Source organism: Rhineura floridana, chromosome 17 (genome assembly GCF_030035675.1).
Source record: "Rhineura floridana isolate rRhiFlo1 chromosome 17, rRhiFlo1.hap2, whole genome shotgun sequence".
NCBI lineage: Eukaryota > Metazoa > Chordata > Lepidosauria > Squamata > Rhineuridae > Rhineura > Rhineura floridana.
In genome coordinates, this window is record NC_084496.1 from 28,824,543 (window position 1) to 28,847,912 (window position 23,370).

At 44.4% G+C, this 23,370-nt stretch overlaps 1 protein-coding gene across 4 annotated transcripts in view; it reads right to left on the reverse strand.

Annotated features, from left to right (window-relative positions):
* CARD11 (caspase recruitment domain family member 11) overlaps window positions 1-23,370 on the reverse strand; it is a 98,895-nt gene that overhangs the window by 66,615 nt on the left and 8,910 nt on the right. For 2 of the 4 annotated variants that reach the window (XM_061599471.1, XM_061599470.1), the window contains exon 1: window positions 12,311-12,445. The exons of the other annotated variants lie outside the window; for them this stretch is intronic. The gene's annotated coding sequence lies outside the window, so the exon portion shown is untranslated. Of the gene's footprint in view, window positions 1-12,310; window positions 12,446-23,370 lie in introns of those variants that run through there. 4 annotated transcript variants of the gene reach the window in all.

The window sequence follows — 23,370 nt, forward strand, 5'->3', positions numbered from 1 at the left end:
GCAGTGGTGAGACCGCTCCTAAAGAAACCTTCCTTGGACCCTGAAAATCTTGACAACTATAGACCGGTAGCAAATGTTCCGTTCCTGGGCAAGGTTTTAGAGCGTGTGGTCGCTCACCAGGTCCAGGCTCTCTTGGATGAAACTGATTATCTGGATCCATGTCAATCGGGCTTTCGGCCAGGGTTTGGTACAGAAACAGCCTTGGTTGCCCTGTATGATGACCTCTGTCGGGAGAAAGACAGAGGGAGTGTAACTCTGTTGGTTCTCCTTGATCTCTCAGCGGCTTTTGATACCATCGACCATGGTATCCTTCTGGGGCGACTTGCGGACTTGGGAGTTGGAGGCACTGCTTGGCAGTGGCTGTGCTCCTACCTCGAGAATCGTCTCCAGAAGGTGGTGCTTGGGGAGCATTACTCGAGTCCCTCGGTACTCCAATATGGGGTCCCACAGGGTTCAGTTCTGTCCCCCATGCTCTTTAATATCTATATGAAGCCGCTGGGCGAGGTCATTAGGAGATTTGGAGTGCGTTTCCAGCAATATGCTGATGATACGCAGCTCTACTTCTCCTTTTCATCTTCTTCAGGTGAGGCTGTTAATGTACTAAACCACTGCCTGACCGCGATAATGGACTGGATGAGAGCTAATAAACTGAGACTCAATCCTGACAAGACTGAGATGCTGTTGGTGGGGGGGCTCTCTGCCCAGATGGTTGATGTCCGACCTGCCCTAGATGGGGTTACACTCCCCCTAAAGGAGCAGGTCCGTAGTTTGGGGGTCTTATTAGATCCGCTCCTGTCACTGGAGGCTGAAGTAGCCTCGGTGGCACGGAATGCGTTCTACCAGCTTCGGCTGGTAGCCCAACTACGACCCTATCTGGATAAGGAGAACCTTGCCACAGTTATCCATGCTCTGGTAACCTCTAGATTGGACTACTGTAATGCACTCTACGTAGGGTTACCTCTGAAGACGGTTCGGAAACTTCAGCTGGTGCAGAATGCTGCGGCCAGAGTTCTTACTGGGACAGAAAAATTTGAACAGATAACACCTGTCCTGGCCCAGCTGCACTGGCTACCAATATGTTTCCGGGCCAGATTCAAAGTGTTGGTTCTTACCTATAAAGCCCTTAACGGCATCGGACCGCAATACCTGGCGGAACGCCTCTCCCGCTATGTACCTACCCGGTCGCTGCGCTCGACGTCGAAGGCCCTTCTCCGTGTCCCAACGCATAGGGAGGCACGGAGAACGATAACTAGAGCTAGGGCCTTCTCAGTGGTGGCCCCCGAACTATGGAACGCCCTCCCTGATGAGATACGCCTGGCGCCTTCTTTGTTATCTTTTCGGTGCCAGGTAAAGACCTACCTCTTCGCCCAGGCATTTTAAAAAAAAATTTAAAATTTGAATTTAAAATTGAAAATTTTTAATTATGTTTTATTGTGTATTGTATTTACATCCACTTGTATTTTAACCTGTTTTATTATGCTGTACACCGCCCTGGGAGCTTATTGCTATAGGGCGGTCTAAAAATGTAATAAAATAAATAAATAAATAAAAATAAATAAATAAATAATCATATAATTTTTATCATAACTGCTACTGCTGCTGTTCTTAACCCAGCCAGATCCTTTTTTTTGTGGCAAGTTCTTCCTTGCTCTGTCTTTTTTCGTTTCTTTTTTTGGTGCAATGAAGCTGTCTTCACTTCAAGCAAGGGCACAAGAAGGGATTCAAATGGCTGTAACACATTTCAGTTTTAGCACATTTGCTCTCCAGCAGTATATTCTATAGCCTCTGATTTGAGTGCCACTTAAGGTACAATGCAACACCTTGTAAAAACTGCTCGAGTGTCATGGAAACGTTGTGGCATCAGTTGCAAATCGCAGGTGTGAAGTCACCATCGTGGGTTGACTCAAAATGAAGAATATGCCATATGTGTGTCTTAAAATAAGATATCAGAATGGCCACAGTGGCTAAGCTTTTGCTTACTTGCAGAAATGTCATGTATGCATCCAAAATGCTTAGTATGTAAGGTAGCCTTTATCTGTGGAGCAGCCTAGTAAAATTCACCTGCTCTAAGCCTGTGATTTCAAAGTTATCCACTGCAGGAATGAGACAGACAGTTCATTTATTTGTTCAATGGAGAATTTCCCTCTATTTCACCTCTCATAAGGACTAGATGCTTGCCAGCAGGGGTGTAATTGTCCAGGGTCCCAGGGACTCTTAGACCCCTTACTTTTTTGGGAACAGGGCCCCAGCAGGGTTCCTAATTCTTCAGTGTCTTTTCCTGCTGATTGAAGCCAATCAGAATGAAAGGAGGTGAGTCAGCCACTGAGGACTCTACTCAATAGCCAACACACTTCCCTTTAGTCTTAGCACGGCAACAAAGAACGCAAACTCAGCCAAGGAAGTTCCTTACCTTCTAGATCTAGATGAAAGGCAACACATGGAGATCTGCACTGATTCTTGCAATGCATCAATAAGGGAAAGTACTCCAAACAAAGTCAGAGACTGAAAGCTCATTTTATTGTATAATTTTAGAAGGGGCAGTGGCTGGTGTGACTATCATGAAGGGACCCTGCACTTCTGAATTTGCCACTACACTTCCACCTGCCAGTTACACCAAATGTATATTAGAAATATCGCCAATAATGTAGGCACTAATTGAGCAAACCAGCTTTCATCACAAAATCTGGGGTGTTCTTTCCATGTGCCACAGTCAACACGTGTGTGTGTGTGTGTGTGTGTGTACATCTGGTAGCCACGCAATCCAGGTCAGACCTAAAACTTCACTTTGAGAAGTACGAAGAACCTGGAATATCATTATTATTCTTTTTAAAAACAAGCATTGCGAGGCCTTGAGAATAGATCTTTTGAAACCTGGAGTCTCATCCTCAGAGCCGAACCAAAAGGCAGCAGAGACCAAAAGCTTCTGAGGGCAGCTTCTGCGAGTGGGGGAATCAGTGGAAGTGCAGGTGTCCAGAAAGTTAGTCAAGCAACACCCATGATGTACATTATATCTAAGAAAGGAACTAAGCATAAACAGCATTTTTTCTTCTTCAGAAAACCTTTGGCCATTTTAGAGATGGGAGCATAACACAAGGGGGCAGGGTATGCTACAGTCCTTATGAACCACTTGCAAACCTCCCAGAGACATCCAGGTCCCAGCACAGAAGACTGCAGTACAGAACCCCTGAGCCACTCATCATGACTAAGAGTGTCCCTGGCAAGACCCAAGGCTGTCACATAATTGCCAACTTTGGGGTGAGGCAGGCCCAGAGTTGTGGCAATGGTGTGAAAACAAGGAGAGGGAAATCAGGACAAACCACCCCAATATGTCCTTGGATGACCCATAGCCTAGACAGACTTCAGGGTAGGTCCAAGCAAGTGAGAGTGCTACACAGGGCTGATTGTTTAAGGCTCCTTGGCCTGGGAGCTTTACCAGGCCTTTGCCAACCCGGTGTCCTCGAGATGCTTTGGACTAGAACTCCCATCAGCCTCAACCAGCATATTTGCTGTAGTCCTATTCAACTGGAGGGCAACAGGGCGATGAAGGCAAGTTCACACAAAAGCCTTGGTGGCGACCAAACCCATCTCACAGTAGGACTACCTCTCTGCTGTTCAGTGTGCAATAGGGATGGGATCTGTTGGCCAGTGCCAGTTCAAAAGGAATCTGTTGACTTAACAGGCTGGTACCAATTCAAGTTTGTTCTTTGTCTGGTAGGCGCTGCTTTTACCAATCTGTTTTCTTCCCCTCAGAAAAAATATTGACATTCATTTCAATATTTGTAAAGGAAATGTTGATAAACTAAAGGAAATATCAATACACTGAAGGAATTATCAATAAAATATCAATAATAATATCAATATTTTAAATGCGGATTTTTTTTAAAAAAATCCATTTTTGAAAATAGCTGTGGAAAATCACTACATAAAAAATCAATCCGCAATGATAGTGAATAAGTGAATTAATGGAAAATTAGGTACCAACTCTGAATTGGGTGGAACTCTGGCACATTCCTTGTGTGCATCTGTAGCATATATGGGTTTTATCTAGCTATGTTCTACTCAAAGGAAGCCCACTGAAATGAACGAACCTACGTTAATTATGTCTGTTCGTTTCACTGGTTCTACTCTGAGTAGAAGTAACATGTCTGCATGTTTACACACCAGTGTAGGATTTCTTTAGGCTCAACTCATAAATAATTTCTTGGGTGGAAAGAGTCGTGGCTAGAATTGCACCATTGCCTCTGCCACAGCCGGCTTGCCTGGATCACAGAGCGGCAAAATTAAAAAGGAGAGGGCTCTAGGTCATATTGAAATGACAACATAAAGCACTGTATGTGGCCATGGAGAATACTACATGGTGTTTTGCAGCCATGATTTAACAACCAGGAAGCCAAACTGGAGATGCTCCTATATAGATCTTGGCATGGCATTTAATTCTATTGACTCCACACCTAATAAATGCGACTGTTTTATATCACTAGCTGGGACAATTGCCCAAATACATATACCTAAGAGATGCTGGTGAGAATTTGCTCCCAGCCTTATTAAACAGAACAGCAAAAGTATTTCACATCTGTCTATAAATTATTTGGTGTTATACAATGGAGATCCTTCGCCACAGAAAACTGCCCCTGTGTGGCCAAATGTCAATGCTGTGAGGAAGGGTGGAATATAAATCAAATAATTAAACAAATAAATAAATAATGAAGCAGACTGATGAAGACAGAAGGGGGGCAGGAAATGATACCACAAGTTAATTTAATATCCACCTTTTTAAGGGTTTGCGCAGTGACCCCAGACCTTGATTTGTATACAATACCACCGGCAAACAGATCTGCTGCAAGCTGCAACACCAACCCACTAAGAGCAAAACCAAGTCATCCAACCTTGCTGGCTTGCACACTTACTGGAATAATTATCCACAACCTCTTCACTCAGTTTCGAGTATTGTTAAACAAAGCAGGGATTATCTCCACAGCTGACGTCAGAACACAAGAGCAGCCCTGACGTATTAGACCAGAAGACCAGAGCTCCATCTAATCCAACATCCTGAGACGTGGGGAGGCAGTGTTATTCTCCCACTTGCTCCCAGTGCCTGGCATTTACAGATAGACTGCCTGTGCGTGTGGGGGTTCCAGTTTAACCATGATGTATACTAATAGCTCAAACGGCACTATCATGCACAAGAAGGAGGTATCTACAGGCTCAGGGGGATCTCAAGGTTTGCAGAAGTACAACATTTTTTGAGGAAAAAACACTTGAAGGGTGGGGGAATAGCCCAGAGCCTAATGAGGGCTATGCATGCTCAGTGACCACAGGCAAGGGAGAAATGGAGAAATCCACAAGTCGGTATGGAATGCAGTATCCTGGAAGTAGGCATGGCAGGCTGGAACTAAGGGCAACATTTTGTCATTTCTCATTACTAATTCCCCCCAACTTTTTGTCTAACCCCCTTTCAAGCCACCTGAGCTAATGGATTCTAACTGCTGCTGCCACATCTCACATAGTCTCGTAGTGCGACACGCTGGCATTTAATCATAGGTTGCATGGATATGTAGCAGGTTATATGTTGGGGACGTTACTGCTAATCAGAAACATTTCATGATGCCCTCAAGCGCCAGTCTTATCAGTGAGGAAGGAAGAAAAATTTATCACCCGTGTGGTAGTCATATTTTTTTGCAAAACTTTATCGGGACTCTCTGCTTAGCTTTTTCACCCTTAAAGAAAACATTTCTGATGCTTTAGCCTTTCCCCAGAAGGAAGGCACTCCAGGGCTTGGATCATTCTGGTGCTCTTTCTTGCACTATTGGTTTTCATTTCTCTCCTGTTGTTAGCTTTTGCCCATCCGTCACTACATCACCAAATGTAACCTGGAGAAGTTCCTTGAAACTCTCTCAAAAGACTATGGCAATTATGCAAGTCTTCTTTCTGCCTGTTTTTGTTTCTTAGGAGAGCGTTGGTGATCAATATCACGATCATTGATCACCAATGCCCTCCTAAAAGCATTTTTGTCTAAAACCACCGTATGTATCCAGACATTCAGTAATTGCCCCTGATGAAGGCTGTATATTGTTAGCCGGAACGCGTTGGGCTTTTTACAAGATCTTTTTAAAAATACATGCTCCTCATTAAACTTTTGGTATTTTCCTACCTACGTTTTCCTTTGTCATTCTGGGGCACCCCCACTCCTCCATTCCGTCTTATTGAATGACACCCACTCCTTTGTTGCTACATGTACAAATTCTCCAGCTAGGTACTCTTGGCAGCCAATTTGTGCTTTCAGAACAGCTGCATCGGAGTGCAGAAGGAGCCACATTTTAATTCAGAAACCTTTCAAGCTGCGAGAAAAATGTGGGGGTTCCCAAAGACACACAAATCAGTCTAGTAGTCAACAATGCAGTAAAGTTTTAAAACTTTTGCATTAGACTGCTGAATTTACAGACAACTGTAGAGGAGCCTGAAAGAACACCAGTAGCTTATGAAAAGATGAAAACGGTGACCCTTGCAAAATGGAAACGGGCTGCCTCCAAGTCGATCCCGACTTATGGCGACCCTATGAATAAGGATTTCACGGTAAGCGGCATTCAGAGGGGGTTTGCCATTGCCTCCCTCTGAGGCTAGTCCTCCCCAGCTGGCTAGGGCCTGCTCAGCTTGCCACAGCTGCACAAGCCAGCCCCTTCCTTGTCCGCAACTGCCAGCTGGGGGGCAACTGGGCTCCTTGGGACTCTGCAGCTTGCCCACGGCTGCACAGGTGGCAGGGCACGTAACCCCTGAGCCACTCCCTGTGGGGGTGATCTTTAGCTGGCCCTTGACACCCAGGAGACACGAGTGGGGATCTGAACTCACAGACTCTGGACTCCCAGCCCGGCTCTCCTCCCCACTGCGCTATACCAGCAAACAACTTGATAAATATGTGAAAAATGGTGGTGGTGAACACAAATTTGGCAATGTGGACATCTGCTCTCAAACTTTAACATGTGACACCACCGAATGCATGTAACAAGATTTGCTAGTCTTGTGTCTCATGCAGATCTTGCACAGCTGCCTAAAGAAAAAAAGCTTCTAAGAGGGCAAAGGAACAAGGGGAAGAGGAGAACAGGAGAGAAGGATGGCCCAATGATGCAATGGAAGTAACCTGTCGTGAGTTTAGGAACCAGAAGTGGACTGAAGGATCACCACGCACCCCCTCACTTTGCTCTTCCGCTCCTGTGTCCAAATGCACCACCACCACAAAGAAGCTTCATGTTACGGCCAACCATTGCCAGCCCAGCTTACAACAAAATCAGTCATGTCCCTAAATTCATTTTGAAAATCAAGTGGTAGTTAGGGTTCTCAAAGTGTGGGTAACTCTGCACATTACACTTGCTCCTGACAATGCCAGCATTTCCTGCATAAAGCATGGATGCCATACATATGTGCATATGTGTTTGGGAATGCTCAGTTTGGTAATTTTAGACTCTGGACTTAACAGGGTAGGGCAAGAGTCAACTTTGTGCTTTTGGGGCCCCTCCTGCTCATTCTACTGAGTGGGGCCCTGGACTCCTGCCCCAAAGTCCCCCCCCCAAGTGCACCAAGGGGACACGTCTCCACGACGTTAAAGTGTTGTTTCCTGCAACAAACACATAATACATGGAGTGTTTTTTGATTTAGGGGTGTACCCGAGTACAACTGAACCCCATCCACTTATTTATGCTGTGTACCAGTGTGTGCTAGAGATGGCAGAGAAATCAGATTCAGTTTGCATTTAAAGCTGAATTCATCAACTTTGCACTTTCCAAAACGATATGAGAAATGAAACACAGCCATCCTGTGGAATTTGCAATTTTGTGATGCTGTTCTCTGGCCAACCAATGTTTCAAAAAATGCATGCATGAGGGGAAAGTATGCACAAATTGTGAAAAGATTAGTGAAAATAACATACAGAATGCATTGCTTGCAAAATGTGCGCATCAGTCAAAACTGCATCAACAATGTGCTTCGGAGAAATTCTCACTAAAATGGTGGAGAATTTTCGCAACAATTAAAAAAATATTCACAGATTGCTGCCGATATGTTGGGAAATGAATTTAAGAATGGAAAAATGAGAGAGTGACAGATCCTTCTGTCCCTAGTGTACACATGGGCTCCGCACCAGTGTACATACATTCTTTAGAACACCCTTATCGGAGTCTGCTCACATGCACAGGGGCTCCTTAGAGCAGGGGCAGGGAGCCATTTTCACCCCAACAGCTCTATTGCCTCATGGGCCCCAAAGCTAAAGTGGGCAGAGGAACAGATGTCTCTTACCTCTGTAGCTACAGGCCAGCTTTGTAAAAACCAGAGGTTTCTGCAAACTAGGGATGGGCAAGAAATTAGATTCAGTTCGCATTTCAAGCCAAATCTATCAAAGTTGCACTTTCCGAAACAATATGAGATCTGCAACGCAGGCAGCCTTGGAAATTCACACTTATTTGAATTTTGTGATGCAGTTCGCATGTTTACACAAATGCATTTGTTAGAGAAATGCGTGCATAAAAAAGGAATATATGAGTGACAACTGCAGAAAAATGCATTATATGACAAGAAATTGTTTGCAAGAATGTGTATATGAGTCAAAACTGCCTACAAAAAATTATTAGGAGAAATTCACACTAAAATACTGGAGAATTTTCATGAGGATTTTTTTTAAATTAGCAAATTGCTGCAGAAATGTGGAAGACTGAATTTAAGATTGGAAATCTGAGAAACTGAGAAAATCAAAACTGGCAGATCTTTTCATCCCTACTTGCCATACACATCTCTCCATCCAGGCAAGGGTTAGGCAGAAGCAGAGTTCAAAAAGACACAGTCCAGCCAAGTGCTTCTGGGGGGCATGGAACAGGGGCAGGGAAAAATGGCAAATGCAATTCAATATAAACAAGTGTAAAATTATGCATATTGGAGCAAAAAATCTTAATTTCACATATACGCTCATGGGGTCTGAACTGGTGGTGACCGACCAGGAGAGAGACCTCGGGGTTGTAGTGGACAGCACGATGAAAATGTCGACCCAGTGTGTGGCAGCTGTGAAAAAGGCAAATTCCATGCTAGCGATAATTAGGAAAGGTGTTGAAAATAAAACAGCCGATATCATAATGCCGTTGTATAAATCTATGGTGCGGCCGCATTTGGAATACTGTGTACAGTTCTGGTCGCCTCATCTCAAAAAGGATATTCTAGAGTTGGAAAAGGTTCAGAAGAGGGCAACCAGAATGATCAAGGGGATGGAGCGACTCCCTTACGAGGAAAGGTTGCAGCATTTGGGGCTTTTTAGTTTAGAGAAAAGGCGGGTCAGAGGAGACATGATAGAAGTGTATAAAATTATGCATGGCATTGAGAAAGTGGATAGAGAAAAGTTCTTCTCCCTCTCTCATAATACTAGAACTCGTGGACATTCAAAGAAGCTGAATGTTGGAAGATTCAGGACAGACAAAAGGAAGTACTTCTTTACTCAGCGCATAGTTAAACTATGGAATTTGCTCCCACAAGATGCAGTAATGGCCACCAGCTTGGACGGCTTTAAAAGAAGATTAGACAAATTCATGGAGGACAGGGCTATCAATGGCTACTAGCCGTGATGGCTGTGCTCTGCCACAGCTAGTCAGAGGCAGCATGCTTCTGAAAACCAGTTGCTGGAAGCCTCAGGAGGGGAGAGTGTTCTTGCACTCGGGTCCTGCTTGCGGGCTTCCCCCAGGCACCTGGTTGGCCACTGTGAGAACAGGATGCTGGACTAGATGGGCCACTGGCCTGATCCAGCAGGCTCTTCTTATGTTCTTATGTTCACGTCGGGTGGACAGAGAGGGCCGATCAGGAGGGCTGTGTTTGGGCCAAAGGCTCCCCAGTCCTGTTTGACAGGTAGACTTATGAATGTACACAGGTCAGGGAGGGCAGATGTCCCCCCATTGAGCAAACCCACCTCTCAGATTCATCCTACTTGGAATGGGCAGCTTTGAATATTCAAATGTAAGAGGAAGCCTTTTAAGTCGAGACCTTATCCCAGTCTGTGTCTGTGCTGGAATTGCTTTTTAAGATGTTTTTAAAGCTTTTTAAAAAAAAGATGTTTTGTTTAGTATATTTTAAAGTCTGTTTTTATGATCTTTTCGAGTGTTCTGGGAAGAAGGGTGGGATATACATTTGATAAATAAAATAATAATAATAATTAATAATAATAATGGGGAAATGGAAAGGGTGAGCGAGGAATCCAATAAGAGGAAACACAAACAAGCAAAACACAAGTGCAGAAATAAAGAGACTGAGGTCCAGAGATGGATCTTGGCATCCTTGAGATAAGTGTTAGATCAGAGCATGCAAATCAAACTAATGGCACAATAATTTTTATAATTTACCACAGGAACTTAATGCATCTATTTAAAGGGATTTCAGAAGTCACAAGCAAGGAGATGAAAGACTGGCATTTAATAAAGGCTTTAATCTACACACCCTCTGCGCTGCCATGCATAATGATGAGAGGGGTGATGATTACAGAGACAATGGAAGGCAAACGCTTCAGAGTAGCTGGACTTTTTGCCGTTTGAACGTTGCATTCGCCTCTGGTGCATCTGTTGGCCATGTTTCCAGTCTGCTGGTTTAAAAGACATTCATACACAGACAAGCAGCTGCGGCAGTCCTTTCATTTATATCTCGGAGCCTTTTGGGCACACACAGAGATTACCAGGTCCATGTTTAGAGTTTGATGGTATTTTACATCAGTGTTACATGAGGGCTGTGCCGATAGGGATGGATGGGTTTGTTTTGGTCTCGGTCAGTTTCATGTGTTTATTTCATGTGGGCTCTTACTGGGAGGAAGGGCAGGATATAAATTTAATCAATCAATCAATCATCATCATCATAATTCACAAGTCAACTCCATCCCATTTCTGCATAATTCTGATTTTTTTCTTTAAAAAATCAAATTTTTGGTACACGAGTTTATCTTGAAATTTGCATCTCTGTACACATTTTTGTACAATCGTTGAGCCGAGGACTGTATTGCAAAATTTAGTGAAGTCTAAAAACTGAAGAAGGGTGACTCTGATGTGTGTTCTGATCTGCATATTAGTTCAGGAAGTGCCAGTCAGGTGGGCCACTTTGCAGTCCAAACGAAATCCTTGAGCAACACTATATTTTGCAGATACTATATTGGCACAGACTACTGTTCTTCAACCATGTGGTCTGGGGCTGATGGGAGTTGTAGCCCAACAACATCTAGAAACCCAAGGTTGAAGAACAGTGGTGAAGACTGAACATGCCTGTTAGGAGAGAGGGTAGGGAGCAGGATTATGCCCACTGGCTCCGTCCCCTATGCATATTCCACATAATTTTGGAAGGAACCTTTGAAAAGCAAGATTATGCATGCAGAGCCAACGTGCATGCAGCCTGTACTCCCAGAGGGTCGTTCTTACTTCACAAAGTGGTATACATTTTAAAAATTAAAATAATAAACAGCAATAGAAATATATACAGTAAAACAGTAAAGACAAATAATGGGGTTGGGGAATCACTTTTTGACATTTAGATTTCTCTTACGCACAGGGCAAGATGGCTTTTTTTTAGCAAACTTGTGGTGGCAGTTCTGTGTGTGTATGTGTGCGTGCATGCGTGCGTGAGAGAGAGAGAGAGATGCCCCTTCCTCTGGGAAGCCAGGAGTTGCTCCCAATTCCCCTTTGGCATGAGCACAATCGCCCAACGTAGGCTGCTATCCTGTACGCACTAACCTGGGAGTGAGCCCCACTGAGCTCAGAAAAAGCTCTACAAAAATACAAACAGAAGCAGCAGAAGCAGCAATTCCACAGAACAGATAAAAACCATATTCAAGGCAATTTATATTACAATAAAAAAGCTCTTTTCTTGGTGCTGAAATGACATCAAAGTTAGCACCAAGCAAGTGTCTCTGGGGAGGACATTCCAAAGATGGATCACTGTGACTGAAGAGGTTTTACTCCATGGTCACCACCCACTTAACTTCAGGAGACGGAGGAGGGCCTCAATTGGTGACCATAAAGTTTGGGCAGTCTCAAAAATAAGGAGATTAATGTAGCAGGAGGTGTTCCTACAGGTTTGATGGACCCAAGCCCTGCGAAGACAGAGGTGGGAAGCCTGTGGCCTTCCAGATGTCGCTGGACTCTGACTCCCATTGTCCTTGGCCAATGGCCACGCTGGATACTGCGGCTGTTGGCAAGTAGAGTCCATCAACATCTGGAAAGGCAGGAAAGAGGACAGCTGGACTCTCTTTTTCTAGTTCCGGTAGTTCTGCAAAACCCCACCTAGGAGCTACGTTAATTTATCAGCCTACCTTAGAACCTTGCAAGGAGCAGGAAGGCACTGCTTGTCACAACGCAACACAAGAGGAACACGGTTCTGCTGCTGGAGCGTTTCAAACAACCAGACCATCCAGCTGCTCAGCAGAGTCTCGCTCTTTTTTCCTTCCCATCTAGATCTTGCAGACCAATACTCCTTCCTCTCGTTCTGTGCGCGCCCCTTGAAAGCACTGCTGCTGTTGCTGCTGCTGCTGCTGTTGCTGCTGCAGAACCATGCAACGTGCTTCCGGAATCAGCCACCCACCCATCGCTGGCCTTTGCAAACCAGGTGCCTATATTTAGCAGGGAGAACAAGCTGAGGCTGGCCTCGCTTCCCCTTCTCCTCTGCTCAGGGGCTGAGAGCGGCTTGCAGTATGGTTCCTCTTACAGCAGAAAACCCCCAAAAGGATGTATAGTATCCTCAGTGGAGGGACAGGGGAGAAATTCAATCCAGCTTGCATTCAAAGGCAACCTAATTCACACGTTCAAAACCATAGGCGAAACAAAAGACAGCCATCGTTCAAAATCCGCACTTCTCTGAATTTTGCAATGTGTTCTCCAGCCAAGTAATGCGTACAAAGGTGCATATACGAGCGTAACGTGTGCATAAGATGCAGATATTAGTGAAAATAACATACAAAAATGCATTAGATATGGGGGCGTTGACTGCCAAAATGTGTGCATGGGTCAATACCGCATGCAAAACTCCTAACTGAATTACAAGAAATTCACACTAAAATGCTGATGAATTTTCATGAAAGTGTTTGCCTGAGTCTGTGTGGAGGAATTGGGTGCTCTGTTTCTGGCAGCAAAATGTCTTGGGCTGGCCCTGTCAGCATGAAAGATTAAGGGGACTGTCCCCCCATTTCATTCAAGCACTGGCAGGACCCTTCTTTTTGAGTACTGTGAGTGGCACCGAGGTGTCAGTTGATTATTCTCCTGCTGTCAGGGATGGGTAGGGCCAGCACCAGAGGGCGGCCAGGTTGGGCCCTAGCTGAGGGCCCCTAAAGGGCCTCTCCTTAAGCTGGGAGGGTAGTGCTCCCATTCCATGATGTGCAGAAGCTTTGGCTCCCAACCCTGCTGTGGATAGTGGAGAGGGAGCTCCCAGGCACCCCCCCAATACAGTCAGGGCAGGCTTCAATAAGCCTGCACGCACGTCCCACCTACCTCTCCTGTCCCTGTGAATGACATGCTTCCCTAAGGGGCTGATGCCCCTGCCGCCATCTTGGTTGATGGCAGGCATGCATGTGCAGTGCCAATGTCATTCACAGGGACAGGAGAGGTAGTAGGGACAGGCAGGTGGGCTTATTAGACCCATGCCGCATGTATGGGGAGGTTCGGCTACAATGCCACAGGCCTGGGGCAGGCTGGTGCCCAAGGGCCCAGTCATGCCCGGTGCCGGCCCTGGGGATGGGGGTCCCTCTTTTCTGATATCTTATCACTCATCAATCACAGTCTCTATTTTTGCTTTCTGGGGTCTGCCTCCCTAAAATTTCATGAGTGGAAGTTGCTGTAGTTGTTAAACAATGGGCACAAAAAGTAGTTTCTCACAATTACCTTTTTTAGACATTGTGAATTGCATATTAGAAATGGCCAAGTCAGCCATCAGAAGAATATTGATGTACCCCACTGCTCTTAAATGCCCCAAACACACTACTTAAAAACACATCCCAATAAAAACCGATCAGACTTGGAGTAATGGGCTTAAGGTCGCAGGGTGCTGTGAGGACGACCCGAAAAAGCAATATGTTTGGGCTCCGTGGGATGAATATGTGCAGGCTCCTGGTTCCAAAAAACTCCTTGTTATGAATGCATCTTAGCAGCTGTCCCCTCAATAAAAAAGCTCTGACACAGCTCTCTTTTGCGCTCTGGCCAATTATATTATTATTATTGCTGTTTATTTATTTATTTATTGCACTTGTATACCGCCCCATAGCCGAAGCTCTCTGGGCGGTTTACAGCAATCAATAACATTAAAACAAATATACAAATTTAAAATACATATTTTAAAAACAATTTAAAACTCAATTTTAAAATTTAAAACAATATAAAAACAATTTCAAACACATGCTAAAATGCCTGGGAGAAGAGGAAAGTCTTGACCTGGCGCCGAAAAGATAACAGTGTTGGCGCCAGGCACACCTCACCAGGGAGATCATTCCATAATTTGAGGGCCACCACTGAGAAGGCCCTCTCCCTTGTTGCCACCCTCTGAGCTTCCCTTGGAGTAGGCACCCGGAGGAGGGCCTTTGATCTTGAACGTAGTGCACGGGTGGGTTTGTATCGGGAGAGGCATTCCATCAGGTATTGTGTTCCCAAGCCATGTAAGTCTTTATAGGTTAAAAACAATTAAAACAAATCACAAGCACAGGAATAGGGTGGATCCTGAAAACATACGCTTCAGGTAGGAGTAAAGAGGTGGATCATCACCATTTGCTGCACATTGTGCAGTGAGGATGCAGATGTACTTCAGTGGGGAGGGAGTTCCACAGCTTAGGGGCTGCCACACAGAATGCCCTCTCCTGGGTCACCACCCCCTCTCCAAACCTCTGAGGGCGGTGGAATTACCAAGAAGTTCCCCTCCTGCATACAAGCCCCAAGCAAGTGTCTAACTGGAAGCAAGCAGCTGGGGCCTATTAGGGGAGAACTCTGTGGAAGCCTCTGTCACTGTTCACACTGGGGAGGAAGGAGTTAAAGCACCCTTGGCCCAGGATGTGCAAGGGCGCGAGTGGGTGGAGCTAACAGTTGGTCCCTTAGCTCTTGCTCAATTCACAAATATGGCCTCTACTAAAAAATTAGTTGCTGGCCAGTAAAGAACACCAGCCTATCTTTCAGAATGAGAAACTGTAAGCATGTGTTCAGTGCTATAACAAAACTAACCCTGAAACTCTGGCCGCACATACACCATCCATTCAAAGCACATTGAAAAAGCTAATCTGAATTCCATGCTAAGGAAGGCTCAGTTCATGCAAATTAAGTACTGTCCATGTTTTCCTCTTGTTCTGCATAATTTATTTGGTATCTGTATACTGCTTTGCATCATTAATTTTGGTTTTGCAAATGAGGGGGAGAAGCATGGAATGATGGAGGGTGCTGAGGCCCCACCTACAACCTCCAGAAAACTTACTCAGCTTCTGAGATTTCAGTGGACAACACCCACACACTTTGTAGCTTATCTTTGCAATCATAAGGTCTAGAAACTTCCCCTCCCCCCCCCAAATGATGCAAAAGAGTCTTAAGAGGCTGAATTTCATATCCAGAACCAAATTCTGTAGGTTTTTTGTGTTGCCTTGGCCTAATGATATGCTCCCACCCGCAAAAGCCCTCTGCAATAGCGGCTGAAGAAAGCTCACACACAGCACTATGGTTTTGTGTTTTTGTTTTTTTTCCCCTGTGCTAAAAAATTAATACAGCCCAGAAACGAGTTGGGATTTCCAAGAAGTCTTTCCATCTGTCATTTCTCATTCTGTTTATCTTTCTCATGGAAGCCTTTAAGTTTCCAGCTTTTGCACATCTCGAACTGCTGAGTCAGTTGCCTGAGCCTGAAGTCATAAAAATCTATTTTCAAAGGGGCCAATGGTTTTTATTTTCCAGTCATAAATATGGAATTTAATTAGCAACTTGTTGCTAATGAAGTCACCGTGGAAGATGGGTGGAGGCACTGAAACTTCAAGCATAAAATACAAACAAAAAATGGTACACAGCCACACTATGGCAGCAGCAACTAGATTAACACTTTCAGGCCCAGGGTCCTGCTAGTTTCCAAGAAAGGGGTCACCACCTTTCATTACGTGCTCCCCCATTTCCCTGTCCCTGATCAGAAATAAGGTGAGATGTGTCAGCAAAAGACCCTGTGTGGTTTCATGCCAGTGTGGGTGCTGTGGCGAGAGTGTCAGACTAGGACCTGGAAAACCTGGGTTCAAATCCCCATTGGGTGACCTTGGACCAGTCACTGTCTCTTAGCCTAACCTGCCTACCTCACAGGGTTGTTGTGAGGACAAAATGGGAAGAGTGGGAACCATGTACCCTAAGTTCTTTCCTAGGAGGAAGGGTGGGGTACATATGCAAACAAAAACAACAAATGCCAATCCAAAATGCTGACATTTGTAGTATGGCAGCAACAAGTTAGGTGTCAGGGAGATCTGCTAGGTTCAGATTACCATTCAGCCATGAAACTCGCTGGGTAAACTTGGAACAGTCACTCTCTTGCAGCCTTACCTACCTCACAGGATTCTTGTGAAGATAAAATCAGTAGGGGAGAAGAACCTTGTAAGCCGCCTTGGAGAAAGGGTGGGGTAAAAATACAAAATATAAATTAATTCCCAGAGTTCTTTGGGATGGATTGATTCTCAGAAGGGATGGGGGAGAATATTCCCTAAATTTGATTTATTACCGGATTTTGACCTAATCTTTGCAATCAGCTTTCCTCTAAGCTGATGCATTCTTCACTCAGTGGAACAAGTGCCTACAGGATAAACATTTTCATTAGCATTCTTGTTAGCAATTCAGTAATTTTTTTCACTGGAAAAACTGTGAATTGGCAATTGCTAAAACAAAAAATGGTGGATCAGTACCGAACCCCATCCCTATTTAACAGTCAATCCCTCTTCCCAAGGAACTCTGGAAACTGTATCTCTGTAAGGGGAATAGGGGTCTCCTAACAACTCTTGACACCCTTAACTAGGGATGGGGTCTGCTTGCCAGTGCTGGTTCGAAAGCAATCCATAGATCTAACAGGCCTAACAGATTCAAGTTCGATCTTTACGTGCTAGCCGCTGCTTTTACTGATCTGTTTCTCCCCTCAGGAAGGATATTGATATTAACATCAATATTTTAAAAAGAAATATCAATATTTTGAAAGGAAATGATGATAAAGGAAATATTGATAAATTGAGGGGAATATCAATAAAACTATCAATATTAATATCAATATTTTAGACACATATTTTTATTATATTAAAAAATCAATTTCTAGATATAGCCACGGAAAACCACTATATAAAAATCTGACCCGCAACAAGAGTGAATAAGAGTGTTAATAGAAGACAGTGACAGCTCCACCTTAGTTATTTATTTATTATTTGATTTATCTGTCGCCCTTCCTCCCAGCAGGAACCCAGGGCAGCAAACAAAAGCACTGAAAACACGTTAAAACATCATAAAAATAAACTTTAAAACACATTAAAACAAAACATCTTTTAAAATGTTTCTTTAAAAAAAGCTTTCAAAAAGCAATTCCAACACAGATGCAGACTGGGATAAGGTCTCTGCTCAAAAGGCTTGTTGAAAGAGAAAGGTCTTCAGTAGGCACCAAAACGATAACAGAGATGGCGCCTGTCTAATATTTAAGGGTAGGGAGTTCCACAGGGTAGGTGCCACCACACTAAAGGTCTGTTTCCAATGTTGTGCAGAATGGACCTCCTGCTAAGATGGTATCTGCAGGAGGCCCTCACCTGCAAGGTGCAGTGATCGACTGGGTATATAAAAGGTAAGATGGTCTTTCAGGTATCCTGGTCCCAAGCTGGGTAGGGCTTTGTACACCAAGACTAGAACCTCGAACTTAGCTCCAGTTACAACTGCAGGAACACTGTTTGACCATGGGCCAGCCGCTTTTCCTTCCCTCCCACCTCCCTTCGCTGTGTGCGCCTCCTGTAGAGAAGGAACCAGAGGCTCCACCCAAGCCAGTGTCCAAAGCAGGTCTTGATGAGGCGCAGACAGATGTGCAGGCGTGCACAGAGAGTACCAGCTTTTCAACCTAGGAGGAGTGGAACCTTTCCCATGCAAACAGAGCCCACCCCAAACTTACTTAAAGGGTCTCAGGGGGTGTATCTAACTCCAGCGACAACGTCTCCACTTTGAGTAGTCATGCCTAGTTAAGCTGTGCAGAGATAAAAAATCCTGTGTAATCTGTAAACTGATCTATGAAAGCTGAAATTCCACACTAAACATAGCAGAGAAAAACACACCAGTGAGTGTGAGTCTGATTCCAACGGAGTTGGCCAGGACACTTCACCTGCAAATGCAAAAGGCAGACAGTAAAGGAGCTGATCAGTTTGGGTTTCATTCTATGCCTGGCCAGCTGCCCATATTAAGCCTCTGAGCAGGCTGATATTTGGCTTTTAATCTTTTATCTGGGGGGAAAAGCTGTTTTACTTGGGGAAAATCTGTTAGACCACATTTAAAAAGAAACTACTGGGCAGTTTAAAGTTGTTTTTGGAACTCAGTATAGTGTAACCCTAACCCTAACACCCATTTGCACCCCTGCTCAGGCTGCGTTGCATCCCATCCTCTGATGGCCACTCATCGAGCTGGACGACTGTGCAAGAGGCATGGGGAGGCACTCGCAGCCTTCTGTTTCCCTGGCATTGGTTAGCATGCAACTTTATACCTGCCAATATATTCCTGCTGTTTGCTCACAGCAAACAGCCAATGCGCTTAATACCTAGTTATTTTTCGTTCTTCCAGACATTTGGAGTTTGATTCTCTTGTGTTATTCGATCACCGCTGGGCTTCACTAACTGGGGCAGCCTTATTTCGATTCCTCTCCAAGGATACCACAGCAGAGCTGGTGGCAATAATGGATAACACGGTATGTGAAGGGGGGGGGAAGGAAACCACAGCACAAATTACTACCAGCTATGGGGAAAAGATTATTAAAAACTCATATCACACATTCCAGTGTGGCATTGTAGCTAGAATGTTGGACTAAGATCTGAGAGGCCAGGGTTCAAATCCTGAAGCTTGCTGGGTGTCCTTCGGCCAGTCACAGTCTCTGAGCCTACCCTACCTCACAGGGTTGTTGTGAAGATGAAATAGAGAGGGAGGAGAACCTTGAGCTCCTTGGAGGAAAGATGGGATATAAATGTAATTTAAAAAAACAACAATCCCAAAGCAACACCTGAAGTCTATGGAAGAAGAACTGGGCAATCATCATCATCATCATCATCTTTACTAGCCCTTCATTTTTCACTTGCTTTTTAGGTTGGTTACAACTGCATTGTGCTGTTTGATCCTTACAACACCATCCTGAGCAGAGTTGTCACCTGTCTGTAATTTGGTCCATAAAATGCCGAGAGAGATTGAGACAAAATTGGGTTTCTGGAATCAGCAGGGAACAATACATATATGAGAAGTCTAGGGGTTCTTTCTGTCTTTAAAACACATATTTAGTCATCATCTTTCTCATATGTTAATACCTCACAGAGACAAGGTTACAAAATGTGAAACAGAAGGAAACAAAACCTGCTTATATTCAGCACAAAAACAGAGGATGCCCCAAAATTGCTACGGTGGCAACACATCAGTGTCCAAAACATTCACATCAGTATCCAAAAATGAGAAAAGGGGCCTTTATGCAAACACTTTTTAAAGCCCCCCCCTCTGTGTAATATCCAGGCTGCGGGACTAGTCAGATTAAGATCAGCAAAAGCAGAAGTAAATTTAGCTGAATTCAATGGGGTTTATCCCAAGTAACGGCCCCTGCAGACATTCTTTTTATTGTGCATTCATGATCATTTGTGCTCATGATGGTGTATGTGTGGTCAGAGGTGAACTCACTTTCAATACCATTTGCACATGCAAAAGTTTCACGGTGGACATACTGCATTGTTCTGTAGCTTCCCACTGAAATCCTGTAACTTTTTTTTGTCCGACAGTTGTTTTTAAAACCGTTTTTGATGTCATATTTTAAAGTTGTGGTTATCGTCCCTGGAATCATTGGGTGAAGGGTGGTAATTATATTATGATTATGATTATGATTATGATTAATAATAATAATAATAATAATAATAATAATAATAATAATAATAATAATAATAATAATAATAATAATAATAATAATAATGGACTGCCTTCAAGTTGACCCCGACTTATGGCGACACTATGAATAGAGATTTCACGGTAAGAGATATTCAGAGGGGGTTACCATTGCCTCCCTCTGAGGCTAGTCCTCCCCATCTGGCTAGGGCCTGCTCAGCTTGCCACAGGTGCACAAGCCAGCCCCTTCCTTGTCTGCAACTGCCAGCTGGGGGGCAACTGGGCTCCTTGGGACTATGCAGCTTGCCCACGGCTGCACAGGTGGCAGGGCACATAACCCCTGAGCCACTCACTGTGGGGGTGATCTTTAGCTGGCCCTTGACACCCAGGAGACACGAGTGGGGATTTGAACTCACAGACTCTGGACTCCCAGCCGGGCTCTCCTCCCCACGGAATTATGTGAGGATGGTCCGGTATAAATCCACCACTAATGCACAATTATTGCATTAATGACATGTTTTTAGGACCCATCCTATTTTATGATTTTAGGTTGTTTTTAATGCAGTATTTTAAAACTGTTGTTATCTGCCCTGGGACTTTTGGGTGAAGGGCAGGTGATAAATTATGATGATGTTGCAGAATATACCTACAAAACAAACACATTAAAAAAAACCCCACCATCTGGTGGGGCCCTAATTATCCTTAGGAAAGCTGCCCTCATTTCCCCAAATATGAGTAACGAAAGACAAAGTCACAGGAAGCCAAATGAAAATGAGTATCAAAAATAATTATAATAAGAACATGAACAACTTCGCATATGAACAAGTGTGGATATGTGTATATACAAGACAAAGTTAAAAAATGCAAACACAAATTCTCAAAGCCATAAAAGATCCAGTGCAACATATAATTAAAACCAGACTCAGCATAAAAACATATACAGTCTGTTGAAAAACATGCCTAAACAAAATTGTCTCAAACAGACACTGGAAAGTAAACAGAGGCAAGGGTGGGCAAAAAAGCATCCTAAGGAAGAGAATCCCACAGCGGGGTGCAGCCACAGAAAAGGCCCTGTCATGTGCTATCCATTGTACTTGGTGCTTTACAGAGAAACACAAGCAAATGTCAGGCCCCTACCCCAAAGAGTTTACAGTCTAAATGTAGCTATAGAGGGGTGGGTGGGAAGGAGGAAAGACCACAAAGGGTGAAGAAGCAAATGTGATATATGGAGTTATGTACAGTGAAATTTTCCACAGATTTACTCATTTCAATGTCTTGCAGTACAATCCTAAACGTGTCTACTCAGAGGCAAGCCCATTGAGTTGAACAGAACGTACTCCCAGGTAAGTATGCAAACGATACACAATTAACTGAGAGTAAGTCCCATTGAATTCAGTGCAGCTTACTTCTGAGTAGACATGTATAAGATTGCAATTTTACACCCTAGTAAATGTGCACAGGATTACAGCTCTAAGCTTCATTTCAGTTGGAGAAAAGGACTTAGATGGCACTTCTGAGGAAGGATTTGGAGAGAGAGTTGTGTGTGTGTGTGTATGTGCGTGTGACACCATATAATAATCATTCAGGAAGCAATTTCTGGGCATTTATCTATTTATTTTCTTACATTAATACCCTGCCTTGCTTTCATCAAGGAACCCAAGGTGGCATACATGTGGTTCCTTGGCAGTCTCCCATCCAAGCACTGACCAGACCCAGACCTGCTTAGCTTCAGCAAGGTGGTGGCCTCATGTGCCTTCAGACTACGCTTTGGGCATAAACAGCACTATCGGAGAAAGCTCACAGAACAGTTCTGTGTAACTCAAAAACTTGCATGGTTGTCCCTAATAAAAGTATTATTTTTAATGACCCAACTGTTCTGTGCTAGGCGGTTCAATACATGAATTTACAAGTCTATTTGCCATCCAGCCGACGTGGGAATTTTGTTCCAGATTTCATTGTATTTGGGCCTGCTTCAAAGTCTCTGCTGCCCAGAGGTAAAAAAAATCTTTGTGTTCTCGTAATCCTGTTAATCATTTTCATCCTCTTTGCTTTGAAATGCGCTTTCCCTTGTGCCCTTGCCAAATAGCAGAGGCTGCTTTGTATAACTGGAGAACAACCTTTTGAATGGGACTTCAGGGACGAGGACCCAAAGCTGTTTCTACTTTGGGAGGCTGGCCCTTCAGTAGAACAACAGTTTACAAAGCTACTTCTTCATAATCTTTAGACAATACTATGTATATTTAACCTTTGCAACAAAAGCACATCAAACATTTAGGGCTGTGAGCCTCCAGATCTTTTACACTGGAGAAGTTCCAGGGAAGTCACAGGATGCTTTCAGAGGAATTGGCTGGAGGATTGAAGCCTTGGATTGACATTTCTGATAACCTTCTGGTGATGGTTGATATGCTTCTCTTTTGTTTCAGGTGGCTGTGAGGAAGGCTGCAAAGGGATGCTATTAGAACTGGCTGTGCAGCCTTTCTTTCGAACCCTGGGTCTCCCACACCTTGCCCATATTCTTTTACAGCAACATGAAACTTGTAGCTAAGATTGCCAACTGTCCTCTGCCTTGAACCATCAGTGCTGAGGAGGGAACCTTTTTCGAAGGTTCCATTTCCACATGGGCAAATGCCCAGGAGCTGCCTGTCCATGGCAGATGGAGCCCATATAACGTTGGGGAGTCCAGTCCACGTGTTATGTGCGTTCGAGTTCCCTAGGGTCTGGAGCCGCTCCAGTCCAGGTTTTACACAAAGCTCTAGGGACCAGGGATTTCTGGTGGGCTTTTCCTGGTGCCAAACGTTTGTTTGAGTTTGTTCCCAACAAAGTGTTTTGATCATCGATCATCCTCCTTTGGGGAAAGAGTACATCTTACATCCAAAGGCAACACTGGGCAGAGCCACGGGTGTGACTCTTACCATTGTACCAGGGCTGGTGGGGCTGTGACCCTCCAGTTGCTGGACTCCAGTTCCCATCATTCTTTGCCACTGGCCATGCTGGCTGGGGCTGATGGAAGCTGGAGTCCAACCATGTCTGAAAAGCCAAGGCTCTCCAGCCCTGCTTTTTACAGTTGGCTACATTTCAGCTATGCAGAAGCCAGAGGTTTTACACACCTGCCCGTCACTCCATTCTCCACCCAGGCAAGCAGGAGGCCTTATTGCAGTTCAGGGACACCTTCAGCCAGGCAACGGCACTCAAGGGGTGTGTGGAGAGGCTGTGAGCTGGGGAGGGGAGTGGCCGAGAGTGAGTCCCAAGAGCCAAACAGAGAGGTCTGGAGGGATGCCACCAGTGCTTTAGTGGCAGGTCA